The sequence below is a fragment of the Zonotrichia albicollis genome, chromosome 36 (assembly GCF_047830755.1).
Source record: "Zonotrichia albicollis isolate bZonAlb1 chromosome 36, bZonAlb1.hap1, whole genome shotgun sequence".
Classification (NCBI taxonomy): domain Eukaryota; kingdom Metazoa; phylum Chordata; class Aves; order Passeriformes; family Passerellidae; genus Zonotrichia; species Zonotrichia albicollis.
In genome coordinates this window covers 1,626,807-1,648,079 of record NC_133854.1, presented here as the reverse complement: position 1 = coordinate 1,648,079, position 21,273 = coordinate 1,626,807, and the positions used below count along the sequence as shown (strand labels likewise).

At 50.8% G+C, this 21,273-nt stretch overlaps 1 long non-coding RNA gene across 1 annotated transcript; it reads right to left on the bottom strand.

Moving 5' to 3' along the window:
* Positions 1 to 7,278: 7,278 nt before the first annotated feature.
* LOC141726597 (uncharacterized) lies at positions 7,279 to 21,010 on the bottom strand. The gene is made up of 4 exons (XR_012577721.1): positions 20,387 to 21,010; positions 12,167 to 12,246; positions 7,436 to 8,813; positions 7,279 to 7,348 (listed from the first exon to the last, which is right to left on the bottom strand). It is a non-coding gene; the product is annotated as an uncharacterized LOC141726597 (long non-coding RNA).
* Between the last annotated feature and the right edge of the window lie 263 nt (positions 21,011 to 21,273).

The following is a 21,273-nucleotide window of genomic DNA, read 5'->3' as shown; positions in this document are numbered from 1 at the left end:
GGGAGAGATCCCAAACTCCCTGCCTGCCTCATAAAAAATTCCAAATTCCTTGCATGACTTGAAGTGGACCCCAGCGCCCTCCGTGCCTCAGAGGGGGCCTAAAATATCCCTGTGTGTCCCACAAGGGACCCCAGCTCCTCGTGCGCCTTATGGGGGCCTCCAAAACCCCCGGGTGCCTTACGGGGAAGGCCAGAGCAGCTACGCCGAGTGTTTTGAGCAGGAAACGGAGCGTGGCTGCAGCTGGGTTGTTGTGCCTCTGGGGCTGTTCATCAGCCCCATCGGGCCCCAAGGCCACACAGCCCTTCCCTTCCCTCCCCTTCTGGCCCTCGTCCAGAGGAGCAGACCCTGTGCAGCACCCTGCATTGGTGATGGCCCATCAGTTAGGTTCTATCAAGTGTGTGTTAATTAGGGAGGAGCTTTGTTTTGCGTGCTGGAATTGCTGGTCAGGCTGTGTCTGTGGAGATGCTCTTGATGGCTTCCCTCTTTTCCTGGGCTTGCCACTGGAGGAGGTGCAGGCCCAGATGATGCCGAGGAAGGAAATGTGCCCTCAGCCCAGGGACGCTCAGCATGGGCTCCCCCAGCCCTGGGGACCCCGCCGCTGGTCACAACAGGACCTGCCTGGCTCCTGCCTGCCCACAGCGTGGGCATCCACGGCTGCTCCTGGGCACGGAGCTGAGCCAGTGCTGCTGCCGGCTGGGCTTTGCTGCTGCTGCCACCCGGACACTGGGGTGACAGCTCCATCTCTTTATTGCATCAGAAGAAGGGGCCGTCTGCTACCTGGGTGGGGATGGGGGGGACGAGGGTTGTGAAAAATGCGTAGTTTATAATTGATTTTTCACAAATACTAAAATGAATATTATAGGTGTTGCATTAGAATCTATTGCTGAATTAATTCATTTAAGTAGTGTGTTAAATATAGTTTTAGCTTATAAAAAATGTTTAAAAAGAAGTTACAATATGTAAGATACTTTTTTTTAAAGAAAGGACTCACAGCAGGATAGCAGCCACCGGACACATATATCTGTCAGAGAAAAAGAATTCATTGCCCTCTTATCAGAAGAAACTAACTTCTTCCCGCCTCGAAGGCACTGTTAGGATTCAGAGGTAGAAGTTGATGATGAGTGGACAGAATCCTGTATTTGAATGGAATTTATGCATCATGTATGAAGTGTATGAATATGCAACAGGGTATTGTTTTTAAGGGTTAATCCTCTGATAACAGGTGTCCTCTTTTGAGCTTGTGCTGCCTGGACAAGAGGGTAGCACAAAGAAAAAGGTACCCGGACGTCCGTAACTCTTTGTTTCTATTGTCTCATATTGTCCTAATCCAAATTGTGCAAATTATCATTACTCTAATTGTATTACTACCTATATAACCATTTTATTAAACTTTAAAATTTTAAAAACAAGTGATTGGTGTTTTTCACAGGGGTGTAACCTACAGGGTAGTTTAGAGGACAGGGCCAGGGGGCTCCGGGGCAGAGGAAGGGACATGTTGGTTGCAGGAGGGGCTGGAGGGTGCTGGGCTGCTGCTGGGGTCTATGGAAGAACTCGGGAATGGGCTGGGACGGGACAGAGGAAGATCAAAAAGGGGATGAGGGCAGCTCAGGGATTCACTTGGGGAGAGGAGGTGGCAGTGGGGTCTACACTGGGAGAATAGCAGGTTTCGTCTTAGATGGCTGTTCCGGGATCCTCTTCTCAGAACTCTTGACAGGTCTGCCCAGGCCCTCCAGGTGTGAGGTGCTGCCGCCTTTAAACTCCTGTCCAGAGGTGGAACTGTGGAGAGAGGAGGTGGCTGAGGCCCCAGCTGCCAGTGGCACACAGGGAGCCTCCTGCACAGCAGGGCCCAGAGCTGGCAAGGCTCTCCAGCAGGGCTGGAGCTGCTGGCACAACTCGGCCCAGCTGCACAGCTGCCCCTCAAGGCCCCGGCCAGCAGGGCACGGCTCTGGGCAGGCTCCCTGGGCAGGAGCGGGCCCCAGAGCGCCTCTGCCTTTCAAGGGCAATCTCGTCCCTGCTCTTTCTCCTCCCCACTGTGCTTTCCTCTGCCCTGTGCCCCTGGGGCTGCTCTGGGCCAGGCAGCCTCAGTGGGAGCCAGCACTGGCTGAAGCCCCAGCGGGCCCCCCAGGACAAGGCCCAGCAATGAGGAGGCCAATGAAAGCTCTGGGCAGCAGCAGAACCCTCAGCAGAGTTCTTTGGACAATCATGGACTGGCCACACCTACACCGTAGCCTCACTGGTAATGTTTCCTGTCTGCAGTTGACTTTCAAAAGAAGCTGTTTGAGGGGGAGAGTAACAAAACACTCACCCGTTTCTCTTCCAGGAATACCAGATTCCAAAGCAGCACAACATGAAGACAAGCTCCAAAAGAAGTAGGCCTGCCAGTAACCCCAGCCAGCAGCCTGTTCCCTGACAGAAACCCCCTCCAGGGCCCTTCTGGGAATCAGGAACATGCGCAGTGGTTCCAGCTGCACCTGTGGGAGCAATGGGGAGAGTGAGACAGTGAGGTGCTGCACTGCTGAGCTGGCAGCACGGTGGATGCGGGCAGGACGTTCTGCATTTTCCCCAGAGCTGGGGCCTGCAGGCACCTTGCCGCCCCTTGGCACAGGCTGTGCCACTCAACAAAGCCCAGCAGGCCGGGAGGAGAGCCCGGGGGCTGTGGAGCTGCTTGGGCAGTTGCTGCTTCGAGGGACATGGGCCAAACCCATCCCTGAGCAGCCACTGCCAGCCCTGGCCCTCCCTGCCCCGTGACAGCTCCCCCAACCCCAGGGCACTGAGTCAGGCCCTGTCAGGAGCCAGTGCAGCCCCTGCCCAGTTGGGAGCCAAGGCCGGCTCTGGCCCTGGGCTCACGGCAGGGCTCCCGCTCGGGGCTGCTCCTGTGCCTTGGGCCTCTGGGCACTCAGGGCCAGCTCCAGAGCAGCTGCAGTGGGAGGGACGTTGGTGCACGAGTCCCCTTTCCCCGGGGCTGCGAACGAGCTCCAAAGGCACCTCCAGCTTTGGCTGCTGCCGGGCCGTGCAAGGGCAGACCCTGCGGGAAGAGCTGCTGCCATACAGCCCCGCCAAGCCCTGCTGAGCCTGGCACAGCAATTACCTTCTGTGCTTTCACCTGTGCTTGGCATCACATTTGTTCCTGCAGTAGAGCCTGACACTGACCCACTGCTTGCTCCGCGTTGTGGCTCCTTTTGCACAGGTTTTTGGTCCATCACTTGAAAAAGAAAGAGGCACAGCTGGATCAGATGGACACATTCCCCATTGGGGAGGTGACATCGACAGGAGGTAACACTTGTAAATGTCAGTGTAAAGATTGGGAAAATGCCGATGCTGTTGGGGCTGGGCCAGAACACTCCCTCCTCCAAATTGCTGTGCCTCCTGATCTGCTCAGAGACAGGGATGTTGCAGGGGATCTGAGGCCCGGGGTGTGGTTTGGGCTGTCTGTCAGCTGATGCCCAATGCCTTCCTGCAGAGGCTGGGGAGAAGCTGCAGCCAGGCCAGGCTGGGAAACAGCCCTGCAGGGCATGGAAGCAGCAGCGGGGCAGCGAGGCTGCCATGGATCCCTTCCTGCTGTGCCAGGCACGGCGTGTCCAGATGTGCAGCCAAAGGGCCCGGCTGCTGAGCGCCAGGACAAGGCTGAGGGAATGCACCCACCTTGTCCTGCCTGTGCCCCATTCAGTGTTTGTCTCAGGAATTCATTTGAGTCAAGAGACGTTTTGGCTGCACTATCATGGGTCTTTCCTTTTGGAGGACCTTAGCAGAAAGTAGTTCCAGTTCCCATGAATGGATGCCACAAAAGCAGGGCTCAGGCTGTGGCGTCAACAGGGACACACTACTCACCCCTGCAATGGGAGCTGGGTTGGTGCCAAGAATCCAGCCGAGCTGAAGGAGAAGTCCTCCCTGTAGACACATCTGTAACACATCAGCCACAGAAGCTTCTGCCATCTCTGCTCAGCTGCACGGGCACCACTAAGCCCCAGGAGCAATGAGGGGATCGCGCAGGGTGAAGGGCACACACGTGCATGGCTCTGTCCTGGCACCTGCAGCGATGCCCCCCTGGCCGAGCTTTGGCCTCTGTGCTGGCAGCTCTCCCTGGGGAAAGACCTTGACCTACCCTCACCATCTCCCTGAGGCTCAGTCCTGGATGTGGTTTGTGAAGCCAGATCTCTGTCAGCAGCAGGTTCAGCTGCAAAGAAAGGCAGGACAGAACAGCTCCCATGGCACTGTAGGAGATCCTCAGGCTGCAGGCAAGGCTCAGCCCCGGGGCACAGCCCTAGGCCTGGTCCCTGCCCGCTCTGCTCTTCTCTGTGACTGCACAGAGCACACAGAAGGACACATGGCCATTGTAAACAGGAGGAGGATGGACAGCTAAATGCTCCTTCCTCCCACTGACAGCCATCCTGTGGGATCACTCAGGGCTCCAGAAAGAGCAGGGCAAGAATTCCAGATTCCTTCAACCGTGAGATTACGTTAAGGGGAATGGAAGGCGAGTGAGCTCTTGTCACACAGACGCTGATTATTGTCTCAGGAAAGGCACACTGAGAACTTGCCTCCAGCATCTTCCAGGAATTTCAAGCCATTTTCCAGCAGGGCTTCCAAATAATCCATGTTACGATTCCAGTCTAGAACAGAGCACAGATCAGAACCATTGCCATGCTGTGCTGAGATCCCCTTCTGCCTCTGGGAATTGGGCACTGCATGGGGCTCGGTTAAGGCCATGGAAGTCAGGTGTGAATGGACATGGCCAAAGCTGCACAGGGGCCTGGGGAGCTCTGGGCTGGCTCCTGGTAACTCTCCACAATCTTTGCAGGTTCTGGGCAATGTCCCTGGTGGGCTGGCTGGAGTAGCCCAAGGCCCTGGGGCTCTCTCCCTCACACACAGGGAGGAAATCCTCCCTAAAGCCCAGAGGGAAACTGCAGCAGGCAGTGCCACAGCTATCCCTGCCTCCCTCTGTGCCTCCTGCTCTCCTTCTGCTGGGACACTGCCCAGTCCTTGAGGGCACATGGCCAGGTCCTGTCAGGACCCACTGGAGCCTTGATCTCCCCCTCTGCCCTTTCCCCACCATGGGCACCCCGTGCAGCCGCTCCCAGGTTTCGGGACGTGTCTCCCATGGAGGGACCCCCGCAGGACAGCTCAGTAGCCGAGTGCCCTGAGCCTGCTTGGGACAATTTCTCTGGGCTGTGCCCATCTTGTCCGGGCTGTGCCCGCAGTGCCAAGCAGCAGAGAGGGAAGCTCAAGCCTCAGCAGGGCTCAGGCCCAGAGGAACAGCAATTACCTCCTGTGGCTGAGCCTGGCATCGCCTCCCTTCCTGCAGCAGAGGCTGGCACAGAATCTCTGCTTCCTGTGGGAAATTCCGCCTTCAGCACAGCCTCTGCATCCACTTCTGGAGAAAGGAAAAGGAACACTGGATCAGATGGGGCTGTTTCCCATCCGCAAGGGTGCAGCTCAGGAGGCAATGCTTCTCAAAGACATGGATAAGAATCAGGAAAAGGCCCAGGCTCTTGGGATTGGTCCAGAGCACTCCCTTGTGCAAACAACTGTGCGCCTCCTGATCTGCTCAGAGACAGGGAAATTGCAGGGGATGTCAGGGTGTGCATGGCCTGTGGTGCTGTTCGGGCTCCCTGTCAGCTGCTGCCCAATGCCTTCCTGCAGAGGCTGGGGAGAAGCTGCAGCCAGGCCAGGCTGGGAAAACAGCTCTGCTAGGAGTGGAAGCAGCAGTGGGGCAGCGAGGCTGCCATGGATCCCTTCCTGCTGTGCCGGGCACGGCGTGTCCAGATGTGCAGCCACAGCCCCTGGCTGCTGAGCCCCAGGACAAGGCTGAGGGAAGCACCCACCTTGTCCTCCCTGAAGCTCTTCCTTCAGCAGTTGCCACATGACTTCAAATGGCTTCTGGAATTTCCTGTCTGTTGTGTGTTTTGGCTTTACTGTTGGAGGATCTTGACAGAAAGTAGTTCCATTTCCCATGAATGGATGCCAAAAAATGCAGAGCTCAGCCTGTGGGGCCAGTAGGGACACACTACTCACCCCGGTGATGGGAGCTGGTTTGGTGCTCATTATCCAGCCCAGGAGTTGGTGAAGTTGTCCCTGCAGTCACATCTGTAACTGAACAGCCACAGAAGCTTCTGTCACCGGGTTCTTGCCAGGTTGTCAATGATTACGCCTTGGTGGAACGGTGAGAACGCACCTGCAGAACCCCCAGTGGGCTTCACAATTTCAAACCTCCAGGTTAATGGAGAAGCCTTCCCAGTATCCCAGTCTGGAAGCAAACCAAGATGAGAACTGTTTCCTTTTGTGCCAAGGCTGGCTCTGGCCCTGGGCTCGCGGCAGGGCTCCCGCTCGGGGCTGCTCCTGTGCCTTGGGCCTCTGGGCACTCAGGGCCAGCTCTGGAACAGCTGCAGCGGGCGGGACGTTGGTGCACGAGTCCCCTTTCCCCGGGGCTGTGAACGAGCTCCAGAGGCACCTCCAGCTTTGGCTGCTGCCGGGCCTGTGCAGGGCAGGCCCTGGGGAAGAGCTGCTGCCACACAGCCCTGCCAAGGGCTGAGCCTGGCACAGCAATTACCTTCTGTGCCTGTGCCTGTGTCTGGCATCTCCTCCTTTCCTGTGGCAGGGGCTGGCAACAAAGAGCGACTGCTTCCTTCAGGAAATGCTGCTTTCCACAGAACCTCTATGTCCATCTCTTGAGAAGGGAATGGAGACAACTTCATCAGAGGGAACTGTTCGCTATTTGGGTGCTGGCATATATAGGAGGCAATATTTGTTAAAGACCAGGAAAATAGCCAGGTTATTGGGGCTGGGTCAGATCTCTCCCTGCTGTAAACCACCTCCTTTTCCTAATCTGGAGACCAGGATACTGGGGGGAATTTCAGGGTCTGTTGATGTTTGTTCGGCCTGTCAGCTGATGGCCAATGCCTTCCTGCAGAGGCTGGGGAGAAGCTGCAGCCAGGCCAGGCTGGGAAACAGCCCTGCAGGGCGTGGAAGCAGCAGCAGGGCAGCGAGGCTGCCATGGATCCCTTCCTGCTGTGCCGGGTTCGGCATGTCTCAATGCGCAGCCAAAGCCCCCGGCTGCTGAGTCCCAGGACAAGGCTGAGGGAAATGCTCTCACCATTCCCTTTGTGCAGTTCCTCCACTATTTGTTTCAAGACGTTGTTCGACTCAAACGATTTCGTCTCGCCTCTAGGTTTGTTCTTCCTTCTCGGCGGACCTTAAGAGAAAGTAGTTCCATTTCCCATGACTGGATGCCACAAAAGCAGGGCTCAGCCTGTGGGGTCAGCAGGGACACACTACTCACCTCTGCGATCAGCGCTGGGGTTGCGTGCAGGAACCAGAAAAGGAGCAGCAAAAGTCCTCCCTGCAGAAGCACCTGTAACTCGACATCCACAGAAGTTTCTGTCACCTGGTCCTGCCAGGTTGTCAATGATTAATCCTTGGTGGGACAGTGAGAACATACCTGCAGGAGGCTCCAAGGGCTTCAAAACTTTATCCAACCAATCTAATGGCGATGCCTTTCCAGCAACCTCATCTAGAACAGAGCAGAGGACAACATTTTTCAGGGCGTGCTGAGATCCCCATCTGCCTCTGAGAAATGGACACTGCAAGGAGGTCGGATAAGGGCATGGGAGCCAGATGTCAATGGACATGGCCAAAGCTGCACTGGGGCCTAGGGAGCTCTGGGCAGGCTCCTGGTAACTCTCTACCCACTTAGCAGGTCCTGTGCAACATCTCTGGAAGGGGCAACGAGAGAAGCCCAGGGCCCTGGGGGCTCCCACTCACACACAGAGGAAATCCTCACTAAAGCCCAGAGGGAAACTACAGCAGGCAGTGCCACAGCTATCCCTGCTATCCCCACAGTGTCCCTCCTGCCCTCCTTCTGATGGGACACTGCCCAGTTCTCAAGGGCACGTGGCCAGGCCCTGTCATGACCCACTGGAGCTTTGCTCTCCCCCTCTGCAGTATCCATGGTCTCTGGGCTTGTATGAGTCCAAACCCGGCTCACTCAGGACCCAAGCCCACACAGAACCACATGAATGAGATAAAAGACGAAAAGCGCTCCCTGCCACATGCGTCAAAGTGTCCAGTTTATTCGTGTGGGACAGATCACCTAGCGCAGGCGACCACCACGGCAGCAAAGAGGGCGTGCCTCACCTTCGAGGGGCTTTTATGCGCCAGGATGTGCGGGCGGGGAAAGAGGGCCACGGTCAATGGGAGCGACATCCGAGAGGGGTGGGGGGAGGGACCATCCGTGGGACAGACCATAAGGGATACAGAGACCGGGGGGGTGAGGGAGGAACCATGTGGGGGGGAATATACCATCCACGTGTCCAATAACATTTTTTCCCAACACCCAGTGCAACCAACTAAATACCTAGTGCAATACAACACCTCCACCTTTTCTGTTAACCAAAACTATAGGAAATATGTCAGACTATTTCTACTGCTGATTATGAATTTGTCCACCACTCATGGTTTATGGGCCTGTCAATTTGCTTTAGTTCCACAAACTGAGCGGTTGACTTCTGCGGTACTGGAGACCAAACCGTTGATAGCCTTAAAGAGCATGCAATGTAGAATTCCGAATGCTAACATGATTAGGAAAAGAACAAAAAAACCACAAAATTGTCCTCATTATAGAGGTCCACCACCCCAAGAGTCCCCAGTCCTTGAACAATCCGCTGAACCAGTCCTCGGATTAACTTCTCGGAGAGCTGCATGGACGTTAGGTGCTGGCTGAGGAACGATCCACGCAGCTCTGAGACTGCTCAGCATGAACAAGATGACAGCTCGGACAGGGCTCATCATGAGGTTAGGTAGGAGGTAGATTTTCTGTGCTACAAAGGAAATCAAACATTTTTGTAAAAACAAAACCAAACACATACAAGTTCATGGGTCTGCCGGAATGCAGCTAACTCTCTTAGGAAGATTCTTCCTTCTTTTTCCGGCGGCGTCTTCTCTTGGAAGCGTCAGCTGCTTGTTTCTTATCCCTGTCTGCTGGAGCTGGATTTTTGGGGACGAAAGGTTTTACCCACTCCTGCAGTATCCATCGAGGGCCTGAGGGGGTGGATACACACGCGTAACCACGCCCCCAGGCGATGAGCTCATAAGGACCCTTGGTTTCTCAAGTTTCTGGGTCCTTAATGAGAACTGGTGGACGCTGTGACAACTCAAACCGGTTATTATTGAAATGACATTACTGGAGGATTCATGTTTTCAAATGAACAATTCAGAAAATTAATGGTAAATAGGGCTTTGCAGAGCTTTTGTTGTGGAGTCATCCACGCTGCAGAGTTGCTCTGCCTAGCCAGGACCTCTTTGAGTGTGTGGTGGGCACACTCGATCACAGCTTGACCTGTGGGGGAGTGGGGAATGCCTGCTTTATGCTCCACTCCCCACTGCTGGACAAACTCTAGGAACTCCTTGGAGGCACACGCTGGGCCATTGTCAGTTTTAATTTCCCTAGGGAACCCCAATACTGAAAAGGCTTGCAGCAAGTGTTGTTTGGCATGCGCAGCCCTTTCCCCTGTATGGGCAGAGGCATAAACTGCACCTGAGTATGTGTCTATACTGATGTGTACATATTTCATACGACCGAAACTGGGAATGTGTGTGATGTCTGTCTGCCACATTTCACAGCTCCCAAGGCCTGGGGGGTTAACCCCAACACCCAGGGATGGCACTGCCTGAAGCTGGCAATTGGGACAGGTGGCCACAATGGCTCGAGCCTGACTGACAACTTCCTTAACTGGAACTGACGGAGTAGACGTGGAACATTTTGATGGTATTGCTGGTGACTTAGCTTTGCCTGTTGAAAGATGTCTGGAAGGCGTGCCATTTCTGCTGGAGCGGCAAGGGAATCTGCCTTGCGATTACCTTCGGCGATCTCGCCTGGCAGATCGGTGTGCGACCTCACGTGCATCACATAGAAAGGGTGCTCCCGCTGCGAAACCAAATGAATTAGTCTTGAGAGCAACCTGTGGAGATGCCCATCCTCGATCTCTTTGAGGACTGCCTGCTCCGCCCTGGACACCACCCCTGCCACATAGGCTGAATCGGTAACCAAATTAATTGGCTCCGAAAACTTCTCAGAGGCTCTTATGAGTGCAGCTAGCTTAGCAATCTGGGGCGACCCTTCCACCAACTCAACATCAGCTTCCCAAAGCTGGGTCTGGGGATTTCTCCAAGTCATCACCGACTTGTGGGATGTTCTGGACGCATCAGTGTACACTGTAAGCGCCTTGATTGGCCTAAGACTCCTTTTCTCAGGAGCAATGAGGTGTAATTCCTCATTGAACAGTTTCTGTGACGGGGCTTGGACTGATACCTGTCCAGTGTAGCTGTCCAGGGATAGCTGGAGACTGGCATTGCTCTGGAACAGGTCCTCGAACCTCTTTATGGTTAACCTCTCGGGAGAGCTCTTTCCCTCCTTAGAAAGATGGACTGGAAGGTGAATACACTCAAAGGCACAACCGGCCCGCTCACGCAGTCTTAGCCTGGCCTTCCAGACTAGCTGAGCTATTAGCTCCTGTGGCTGTGTGATGGTTCTGGATCGCTGATAGGAGAGGAAAACTCACTCTATGATTAGAAGTGGATCTTTTCGTCCTTCAAACCATTGGAATATCAGCCCGTGTATGTGTGGTAACTTGCCCAAAACAATGAACTCAAAAGACAGCTGGGGCTTATAGCGATGAGCCTGCCTCTCAGCCAAAGCCTCCTGCATTTTTTGGAAGGCAGTTTTTGCCTCTGGGGTCAGCTAGCTCCCTGGGAGAGGCTAGCTCTCTCTCCCTTCAGTAAATTAAGAAGGGGAGCTAGGTCCCTGTTAGTGAGACCTAGCCAATGCCTGACCCAGTTCAAAGACCGACAGAGGGAATGGAGATCTGTCAGGGTTTTGGGATCAGTCTTAATTCCCAATTTTTGCCGAACAATGGTCTGCACCGTGATTTGCAAGCCCAGGTAATTCCAAGGTGGCATTCTCTGAACCTTGTCTTCCTGCAGTTGGAATCCAGCAGAGGTTAAAACTTTAACCACTAGGTCAAGCGTGTCTTGGAGCATTATGTCATCGGGGGCACACACAAGCACATCATCCATGTAGTGTACGATTGCCTCCTTTATCTGGGCGCACACTGGGGACAGCAATGAAGCCACGTACCCCTGGCAGAAGGATGGACTGCATTTCATCCCCTGAGGTAATACTCTCCAGTGGTAGCGCTTCATTGGGGCTTTTCGGTTGGTGGTGGGAACTGAGAAGGCAAACCGTGGTGCGTCCTCCGGGTGTAGGGGGATATGGAAGAAACAGTCCTTGATGTCTAGGACAGACAATTGCCAATTTTGGGGGAACATTGTTGGGGAGGGCATCCCTGGTTGGAGAGACCCCATGTCCACAGTTCTTTTGTTTATTTCTCTTAAATCATGAAGGAGCCACCACTTACCCTTCCCTGGCTTTTTTATTACAAAGACCGAGGAATTCCTAGATGTCTCTTCAATGTGTCCTTTAGCCAATTGTTCTGCTACAAGCTCCTTGAGCGCCGCTGTCTTTTCATTACTGAGTGGCCACTGTCTTAACCAGACTGGGTCATCTTTCAGCCATGTTAACTTGTGGGTGGGGTGCTCTACAGTGGCTGCTATTAAAAATCCTGGGGTGTTTTAGGGATGACCAATTTGACCCTCTACTGGGATATGGTGTCTCTACCCCACAAGGGAGCTTTGTAATTAGTAACAAATGGACGGACACTGGCCAATTTTCCATCTGGTCCCTCAATTTGCACAATGCTCTTTGATATCTTTGCCAATGTGACTCCTCCTACACCTTGGATTTGACCAGCCACGGGTTGCAAATCCCAATGTGACGGCCACAACCTTTCAGGTATGATTGTCGTCACATCTGCCCCTGTGCCAAGCAACCCTTCCACGGGGAGGTGTTCTGTTCCACGCATTAGGTTGCATCCCATAATGGGTTTGTCCTCGCCAACCACTTCTGCCCGGTATACACCTGGTGCCTTGTCATCTACTGAAATTTCTGCTGGAACAGGAATGGCGTGGGCGATGATTTGCCCCTTGGCCAAAGAGAAGGGTGGCTGTGGACAGCGCGCCAGGAGAATGAGGTTGGGTATGTCCCCTTTGATGGTCATGGGAGCCACCTCAATCTCCGTGGGTGTGTGTGCAGTGTCCCCAATAACAAAGTACTCACCGTCCAATCTTGTGCGATCTTTTGTCAAGTTCTGCAAGTCCTGTGGCAGGTCCACTCCAATGACTGTCCACTGGGTAGACCTGAAAGCAAAAGCTTTGGCGGTCACAAGCTTGAAACGCTTGTGAGACCACCAGATTTTATCCTGTAAGTGGTTATTTTGTGTTCCCACACCCTGTTTCCCTTCCTCCCCCTTTTCTTTTTTGAGGGAGGTTTCCCCTTCAGGGAAGCCCGCTGCATTTATGTCGTGGCGCCGGGCGGGTGGGCGCTGGCATCGGGGTTTTTTGGTGTGGAGGGTGTCTTTAGTTGCTGGTTTTGGGGGCAGACCTGTGCAAAGTGTCCTGTTACTTTGCATATGAAGCAAATGACATGTTGAAGTTGTTCTGGTGAAATCTGTTGCCTCCTCCCTGGAGATACAGCTGCCACTGTTTCTAGGTCTGTCGGCCTTGACCATGCGCGGGTTTCAAAATGGCGAACAGCAGCTGCTGCACCCCCACCACCACGTGGCCGCCGCGTGGGGGCTGGAGCGGGTCCACGCCACTCAGCGGGGTCTGGCGCTGCCCCGGCGCATCCGCTACCGGCAAAAAACAACCCCCCAAACAGCGCACAGGGACCGGCGGAGGGCCCGAGCCGCCCCGCCCAGGCTGCCGCGCGGAGAAGCGCAATCCCTTCAGGGCCCAATTTTTCCTGCACCGGGAGTGCACCTGTGAAAAATGCATGTATTTTATGATTGGCTTTTCGCTAATATTAAAATGAATATTATATGTGTTGTGCTAGAAAATAATGCTGTATTAATTTCCTTAAGTACTGTGTAAAATATAGTTTTAGGTTGTAAAAATTGTTAAAATAAAAACGATGCTATGTAGGATGCCTTGTTTAAAAGAAAGGGCTTCCAGCGAGAAAGCAGCCACAGGACACGTAGATCTTTCAGAGAAAATGAATTTATTGCCTTCTTATCAGAAGAAATGAACTTCTTCCCTCCTTGGAGGCACTGTTAGGATTAGAAGGAAGAAGTTGACACTGACCAGACAGAATCCTGTATTTGAATGGAATTTATGCATCATGTATGAAGTGTATGAATATGCAACAGGCTATTGTTCTTAAGGGTTAATCCTTTGTTAACGGGTGTCCTTTTTCGGGCTCCTGAGGCCCAGAAAAAGGTACCCGGACGTCCGTAACTCTTTGCTTTTATTGTCTCACATTGTCCTAATTCAATTTGTCCAAATTGTTATTACTCTAATTGTGTTACGATTTTTATAACTATTTTATTACTAATAAACTTTTAAAAATTTTAAAAACAAGTGATTAGTGTTTTTCACAATTATGGTAGCAGAGGATGGTTACTAACACCTCGCTGACGGTGCTTTAGGAGAGTCAGAGTGGGGAAGGCGCGCCCTGCCCTCTTTGGCAGCCTCGCTCTGTTTCCCCTGAAGTGACCGACAGACGCAGGTTACGATCTGTGGACAAAAGGAGGCAATAAAACAAAGACAAGGGAAAAAGGCTCTCTACAACGGCGGCAATTGGCCCCCTAAGAGTAGTAGTGCGCACGAAGAACCCGGGAAGGAAAAAGGATTGGTAAGTACTTCTGGGGTGGCAGGTACGGGGGGATGAATGTGTGTGAATGAGAGGCGGGCTGCTTGTCCCAGACCTGCACAGTGAGTGCGGGGTCTCCCATGCTGCGTTTTCATCTTTTCGCGAGAAAAGCGGCCAGTAAAGAGACGAAGCGAGTGATAAGAGAGTGAAAGAATCCCCGGGGGTAACTGGGACTGGGTCTCAGGGAGGGGTTGGACCCCTCGGAGGTAGGGAGCAAGGTTTCCTAGCCCAATCCACTAGGAAACGGGACAGGAGGGGCCCCTAAAACCTGCTGGGTTGAGGGATTTATATTCTAAGAGCATCCAAGAGCAGGGTTGAGCAGAATTCTGTCGGAGTGAGGATATGCCCAAGAATACTCAGGGTGGGACAACACAGCTAGAATGGGGGATGAAATTTTTCCCCAACAAGATCCAGGGTTGAACAACACAGACTGATTGAGGGATGAAAAAAATGCCCAAGAACATCCAGGGTTGGACAACACAGCAAAACAAATTAAATGCCCAAGAGCATCTGTAGTTGTACCACACCGCTGGGTTGAGGGACAGAAAATGCCCAAGAGCATCTGGGGTTGAACAACACAGCTGGATTGAGGGGAAAAATACTCAAGAGCATCTGGGGTTGAATAACACAGCGGGGTTGAGGGATATCCAATGGCACCGGGACTGGCCAGTAACACCTAAACTTGTAATAGGTGATGTGAAAGTAAAAGGTACCTTATTGTTGTTTTGTGGTGTGTGAGAGTGAGACACAGAGTCGGCCTCAACTTCCCGGGCAGGTGGGAAGGGGGAGGCAGTGGAAAGAGGAGTGAGTGACCTGCACACCAGGCTGTAGCTCCCGGGTAGGTGGGGGCTTCTGGGCCGAAGAGGAGTGAGTGACCTGCGAACCAAGCTAGCGTTCCCTGGGCGTGTGAGGGGCCGTAGCTGAAGAGTGTGGAAGACACGCAGACAGCCTCACAGGTGAACGGACACCAGACGCAGCAGAGTAAGGCCCTTCTCGGGGGCCTGGTGACACTGAGACCTGGAGGTAAACCCCAGAGCAAAAGAGGGGGCCACAAGGACCTGTGATTTCCTAGCAATAAGGATCCACTTTGTGTCTTGAGAGTGTGAAGGAATGCGTGAAAGTGAATGAGAAATAAAAGTGAGTGAACGTAGACGAATGAAAGTATAGGTAATGTCGATTGTGCATTTTAAGCCTTACCATATCTCCTTGGAGGGAGGTGGATTGTATTGAAAAGCAGTGTGAGAAAAATGGGGGGTTTTTTTGGGTGTAAGTTGTTGAAAGAAAAGTGGTATTTAAGTTGTTAGTAAAAAGTGAAAAAGGGAAGCAGGAGACGAATAGATAGAAAATTGAAAAACGAGACAGAAATCCAGTAAGGTAGATACTACAAAAAGAAAAGCAGAAAAAAATTACCAACAGAAATACCCCAAGATAGCACTTTGGGGGTTATGTTAACAAACAGAAATACAACTCCTTGCAAAATATAGGGTATGCAGAAGTTGATGAGAAAAAAAAAAAACAAAACATGCAAACTTGTGAATTATATACTTAAAAAGAGCATTAGAAAATTTAACACAAAAGAAAGGAGTTAGATATTGATTCAAGGTATGCCTTTAGAGTAGCACATACCTTAAGAGAAATTTAAAACGGGAGATAATTAATTAAAGAAGAAAAAGATTAGTACATGAGAAACTTATTTTCGAGGTTTGTCTGTCCCAGTCCGTGTGTCCCAGCCCGTCTGTCCCAGTCCGGCCGCCTGGCCCGCGGCCGCTCCGCAGTTCGTGCAGGGGGTGGGGGTCTGTCCTGCCCTGTGCACCGTGGTCACCGCGCTGACCGCACCGAGGGGAGTCCCGTCTGTCCCATCCCCGGCTGCCCTGACTCTGTCGGCTCCCGCCGCTGCAGCCGGGGTCAGTCCCGGCTTTGTCTCTGCCAGATCAGCCACCATCAGCCGTGTGGGGGCGATTCCCGCTCCAGCTCGGCCGGCACCGGAACAGCCCCTGGGGAGATCCCGGCTGCAGACCCCGCCTTTGGAGGCCCCAGACCCTGAGCTGTGCCGATCCCCTCGGGCCATGCCGGCTGCCGACCCCGCCTTTGGAGCCCCCAGACCCTGAGTTGTGCCGACCCCCTCGGGCCATGCCGGCTGCCGACCCCGCCTTTGGAGGACCGAGACTCAGAGTCACGCCGAGTGTCCCCGTCATGCCCTGGGCCCCGTTCCCTTGGTAACCACAGCTCCGGCTGCTCAGGGGAACTTTCTAAAATAATCACTTTATCGAAACACTAAAAGTTCAGTTAGAAGAAAGCCCTCTCCTGATTCTTCCTAGAAATACGGGAGAAAGGCTATAGAAGATAAAAATCCAAAAAGAATGAGATAAAGAGATTGGTCTATTTCCATTAAGAGAGGTTCTCATGGGGGGGGACAGATCAGAGTTTGTAAATGCTCCTTTGACTTCGTCTGAGGTCTGAAATGTTAAGAAATAAATAAAAGGGATATTTGGAGAATCCCATAGGCATAGCTGAACAATTAGACCAACTTTTAGGTCCAAACGTTTATACTTGAGAAGAGATGCGGTTGGTAATGAAAATAATATTTTTCTCAGGAAGAAAAGCAATTAATGAGAGCAACTGAAATAAAAGCTTAAGAAAAAGATAATCTGCAGAGACCCCCAGAGAAGACAAAATGCCAACTGTACCTCCTGAGTGGGGTTAAAATAATGAGGAGGGGAGTAAACACATGAATTGTTATCAGAATTACATAACCAAGAGAATAAATGAGACGGCAAATCAAAGGCGAAATGCCAAAACAAAAGGTTTTTGAAGGGCAGCTTTTAAAGGGGAAAGAAGAAACTCCAACTAAATAGATAAACAAACTTGAGAGAAAAAGGAAAATGGTCCTAAGTAAGCAGAAGATCTGAAAATCTTTAAAGAAATGGGCACATAAAAATAATGAAGTCATAGGTTCTAATTTTTTGGGGACAAATACCATCTGGAGCCTATGATAACTTTAAAAGTGGGAGAATTGGAATTTGTAATAGACACAGGGGCAAAGAGAACCTGCCTGTTAATTGTTCCAAAAGGTTTTAGTGTAAGCAAACATACAGTGAAAGTAACAGGGGCAAAAAGAGAAAGTTTTACATTTCTAGTCATTAAAGATGTGGTAATTGAAGGAAGAAACTAAAATTTAGATGGGAGATGTGTTATTGGTCCCAGGGGCAGGTAGCAATTTATTGGGAAGAGTCTTACAAGCGCAATCCAGAATAAGAGTTATATCAGAAAATAGGAAAATGACAGGTAGAGTTTTGAAATTAGGCCAAGAGGATGAAGGTAAAAAAAATCAACATAGAAGTTTGGGCAGAAGAAAGAAATAGGGGAAGATTAAATATCGACCCCATAAAGGTTACAACTGAGAGAGAAGAAAGAGAGAAGTTGAAGTAGAGAGGTAGTTGAGAAAGTCTGAGATGTTAGAATGTGAAGTGATGACATCTTGGTGCTAGAAGAGAGTAGAAGTGTGAATGAAGGTTTTTGCATGAAAAGAGAGAACTATCTTAGCACATGGTTGTTAGGAGGTTATTCAATGCCACACTGGGGTCCGGAAAAGCCTTAGCAGAACAGGCCCTGCTTGAAAGGAAAAGAGGGTAAGTTGACGAGACAAAGAAAAAGAATGTCAGGAGCACCTGGGGACGCCGAGTTTGGGGCTGTCAAGGCTGGGAGGTGTCTGAGCGCTCCCTACGAGCGGCGGGGTCTCGGGGGCTGCGGCAGGGACCGATCCATGGAGGTGCCCCGGGCGGTGCTGGCAGCAGAGGACACAGGTTTGCGGCCAGGAGCGGGCTGGCTCCGGGGCGGAACTGCCGGGGGGGCTCCCAGACTGTCGGGGTCCCGAGCCCAGGATGGCAGCGTGGGCCCGGCAAGGGGGCCGAGAGAGAGAAGGGGAGAGACAGAGAGAGGGCAAAAGAGACCCAAGGCAGATCCCCAGGGTCCCCATGCCCGGGGCTGCTCTCCCCGGCTCCGGCCCTGCAGCCAAGGGGCAGCACCGCGGCAAGGGCCAAGAACAGCATTGACAGCAGGGCTGTGAAGAGAGGGCGAGAGGGGCTAGCACTGAAAGACAAAAATCAAAGCAAAGATTGATGACTCTCCAAACCTCACAAAGCGGTTTGTTTTTCTTAAGTAAGAAGTTTTTTTTGGTTTTTTTTTTCTTTTGTGTGTTTTGTTTGCTGTTAATGAGAAGGTTTTTTTCCTGAAGAAGAAGAGGCGGCTGTAGAAAAAGCTTTTAGCTAAACCCAGAAAGTTTAGAAGGAAAGCGAATAGTAAAAGTTAATGCAGTATTATCTTTCTTTTATTACTATGCTATTAAGAAGTCCTTTCCAGGTACTAGTGAAGCAACGATCAGAATCACAGAAAGAAGGTGAATTTCATGCCAGCAGAATCAAGACTTGTCAAGAAACCTGAAAAATGGACTATCACATTTAAACCGGGTGATACCGAACTGACTTTCCAGTGGGGACTGAGTGGTAATAGTTTGAGAAAACCCAAATGATACAAGAAAAGTACAAAGAATAACACTGAATTAAGAAATAAGATAATTCTTATATCACTGGTTTTGAGCACTGCCTGAATAAAACATCTCCTTGGGGTAGGAATACTTCAGATAGAAGGATCAAGACTGTTTTTGTATTCTGACCTTAGCCTGAGAATTGTACAGGGGAGAAGGGGAATTGCCATTTTCGTTAGTAAACTTTATTTGATTCATTCCAATACTGGACATGCTAGCTGGGCTATAAGTAAATGCTTAAATTGTGAGAGTAATTAGTATTGTAATTCTCAAAATTTATGCTCTTATTGCAAAAAGTGTTAAAGTAATAACTTGGTTTTGTGGATGGGAATTATTAGCGCCTGTTGAATGAGAGATACCTGAGGAACAGTAAGAGACCACAGTTAAAGAGTGTCAAAAACAATTTGCCTAGAAATTAGTTAAGAGAAAGTGACAAAAAAATAGAGGGCAAGACCAGATTGGCCTCTGTATTTCACCACCAAGAAGATCAAATAAACCTCCTGTGGGTTGCAGCCTCACAGGCATGGGAGATGGGAGTATAAGCCATACTGGACCTCTGTTATTCCTGTTTCTGGCACTCATTTGTTGTCTTTTCCCTTTCGGGATACCAGCAAGATTGTGTCACAAATGCTACAAAAGCATCACATGGAAAGAAACCAAAGTTCCTCTTTTATTACATACACCTATGTCAACAGCCACTGTTATGACCCATCCAAATTAAGAACTTGTAGGCAAAATAGAGTAAATTATTAGATTACAAGAAACTTAAGAAAAAGTGGCAATAGATTTAGAACTGGATGTCCAAAAGGAGAGAGATGGATTTGTTTTAATCTTGAAGATACGGTTCAAGATTTGGGAAAAAAACCAAATAATAAACGAAAAGGTAAAACCAGCAAAACAATCTAACTCTGTATTGACTCCAAATTATCTGCTGAATAGTATTACAAGACGCCAAGCAGTTACAGAAATGATAGCAAATAAGGCTGCCCAGGCATTAAGAGTTAATATTAAGCCAGCTAAGCCAAAGGAAAACTGTAGGGTATTAGAATAGGTTGGCTTTAGACTATTTATTGGCCAAAGAAGGGGGTGTTACTGGAAAGTTCAATATAACAGATCGTTGAAAGTTGATGACCACAGAAAAGTCATTCTAGCAAAAGCAAAAGAAATCAAAAAGAAAAATACATATGCATATAATAACCCAGGTGCCAGTCCAAAAATTAGAAAACAATGTTAAAATCTAGCTGGTGGGGTAAGGTATTAGAAGAAATTAAGATCTTTCATTTTGTGTTACAACTGTTTTTATACTTCTTATTTGTGTAATCCCCTGTTTCACTTTGCCAGATAGTCCAGAAGATGCAAGTAGAAAAAAATATTGCTCAAGCCAAATGATTTACAAAGAATAAGAGTAGGGGTTGTGAAAAATGCATGCGTTTTATGATTGGCTTTTCGCTAATATTAAAATGAATATTATATGTGTTGTGCTAGAAAATAATGCTGTACTAATTTCCTTAAGTACTGTGTAAAATATAGTTTTAGGTTGTAAAAATTGTTAAAATAAAAACGATGCTATGTAGGATGCCTTGTTTAAAAGAAAGGGCTTGCAGCGAGATAGCAGCCACAGGACACGTAGATCTTTCAGAGAAAATGAATTTATTGCCTCCTTATCAGAAGAAATTAACTTCTTCCCGCCTTGGAGGCGCTGTTAGGATTAGAAGGAAGAAGTTGACACTGACCAGACAGAATCCTGTATTTGAATGGAATTTATGCATCATGTATGAAGTGTATGAATATGCAACAGGCTATTGTTCTTAAGGGTTAATCCTTTGTTAACGGGTGTCCTTTTTCGGGCTCCTGAGGCCCAGAAAAAGATACCTGGACGTCCGTAACTCTTTGCTTTTATTGTCTCATATTGTCTTAATTCAATTTGTCCAAATTGTTATTATTCTAATTGTGTTACTATTTTTATAACTATTTTATTACTATTAAACTTTTAAAAATTTAAAAAACAAGTGATTGGTGTTTTTCACACACCCCCACCCTGTGAGGGCCCCCCTGGGGTCCCACTAAGCCGCACGGGTAATACTCACCCCGCGCGGGGACGCGACTGGCTGGAGCAGCTGAAACGAAGTCCCCGTCCTGGAATCGGCCCGCTGTGGGTGCAGCGGGGTCCCGACTCTGCCCCCACGCCTTCTTTGCCGGCAAAAACGCGACGAAGAAGACAGGGGAAGGTGGAAGTCCAACAGCTACTTTAAGCCACGCATGAAATTACCAGCTTCTTCGTGGCCATCGTGGGAGAGGAACACGTGGGTGCCACCTGCAGTATCCATGGTCTCTGGGCTTGTATGAGTCCAAACCCGGCTCACTCAGGACCCAAGCCCACACAGAACCACATGAACGAGATAAAAGACGAAAAGCGCTCCCTGCCACATCCGTCAAAGTGTCCAGTTATTCGTGTGGGACAGATCACCTAGCGCAGGCGACCACCACGGCAGCAAAGAGGACGTGCCTCACCTTCGAGGGGCTTTCATGAGCCAGGATGTGCGGGCGGGGAAAGAGGGCCACGGTCAATGGGAGCGACATCCGAGAGGGGTGGGGGGAGGGACCATCCGTGGGACAGACCATAAGGGATACAGAGACCAGGGGGGTGAGGGAGGAACCATGTGGGGGGGAATATACCATCCACGTGCCCAATAACATTTTTTCCCAACACCCAGTGCAACCGACTCAATACCTAGTGCAATACAACACCCTTTGCCCTTTCCCCACCATGGACACCCCTGGCAGCTGCTCCCAGGTTTTGGGACGTGTCTCCCACGGAGGGAGCCCAGCAGGACAGCTCAGTAGCCGAGTGCCCTGAGCTTGCTCGGGACAATTCCTCTGGGCTGTGCCCGTCTTGTCCAGGCTGTGCCCGCACTGCCAAGCAGCAGAGAGGGCAGCTCAAGCCTCAGCAGGGCTCAGGCCCAGAGGCACAGCA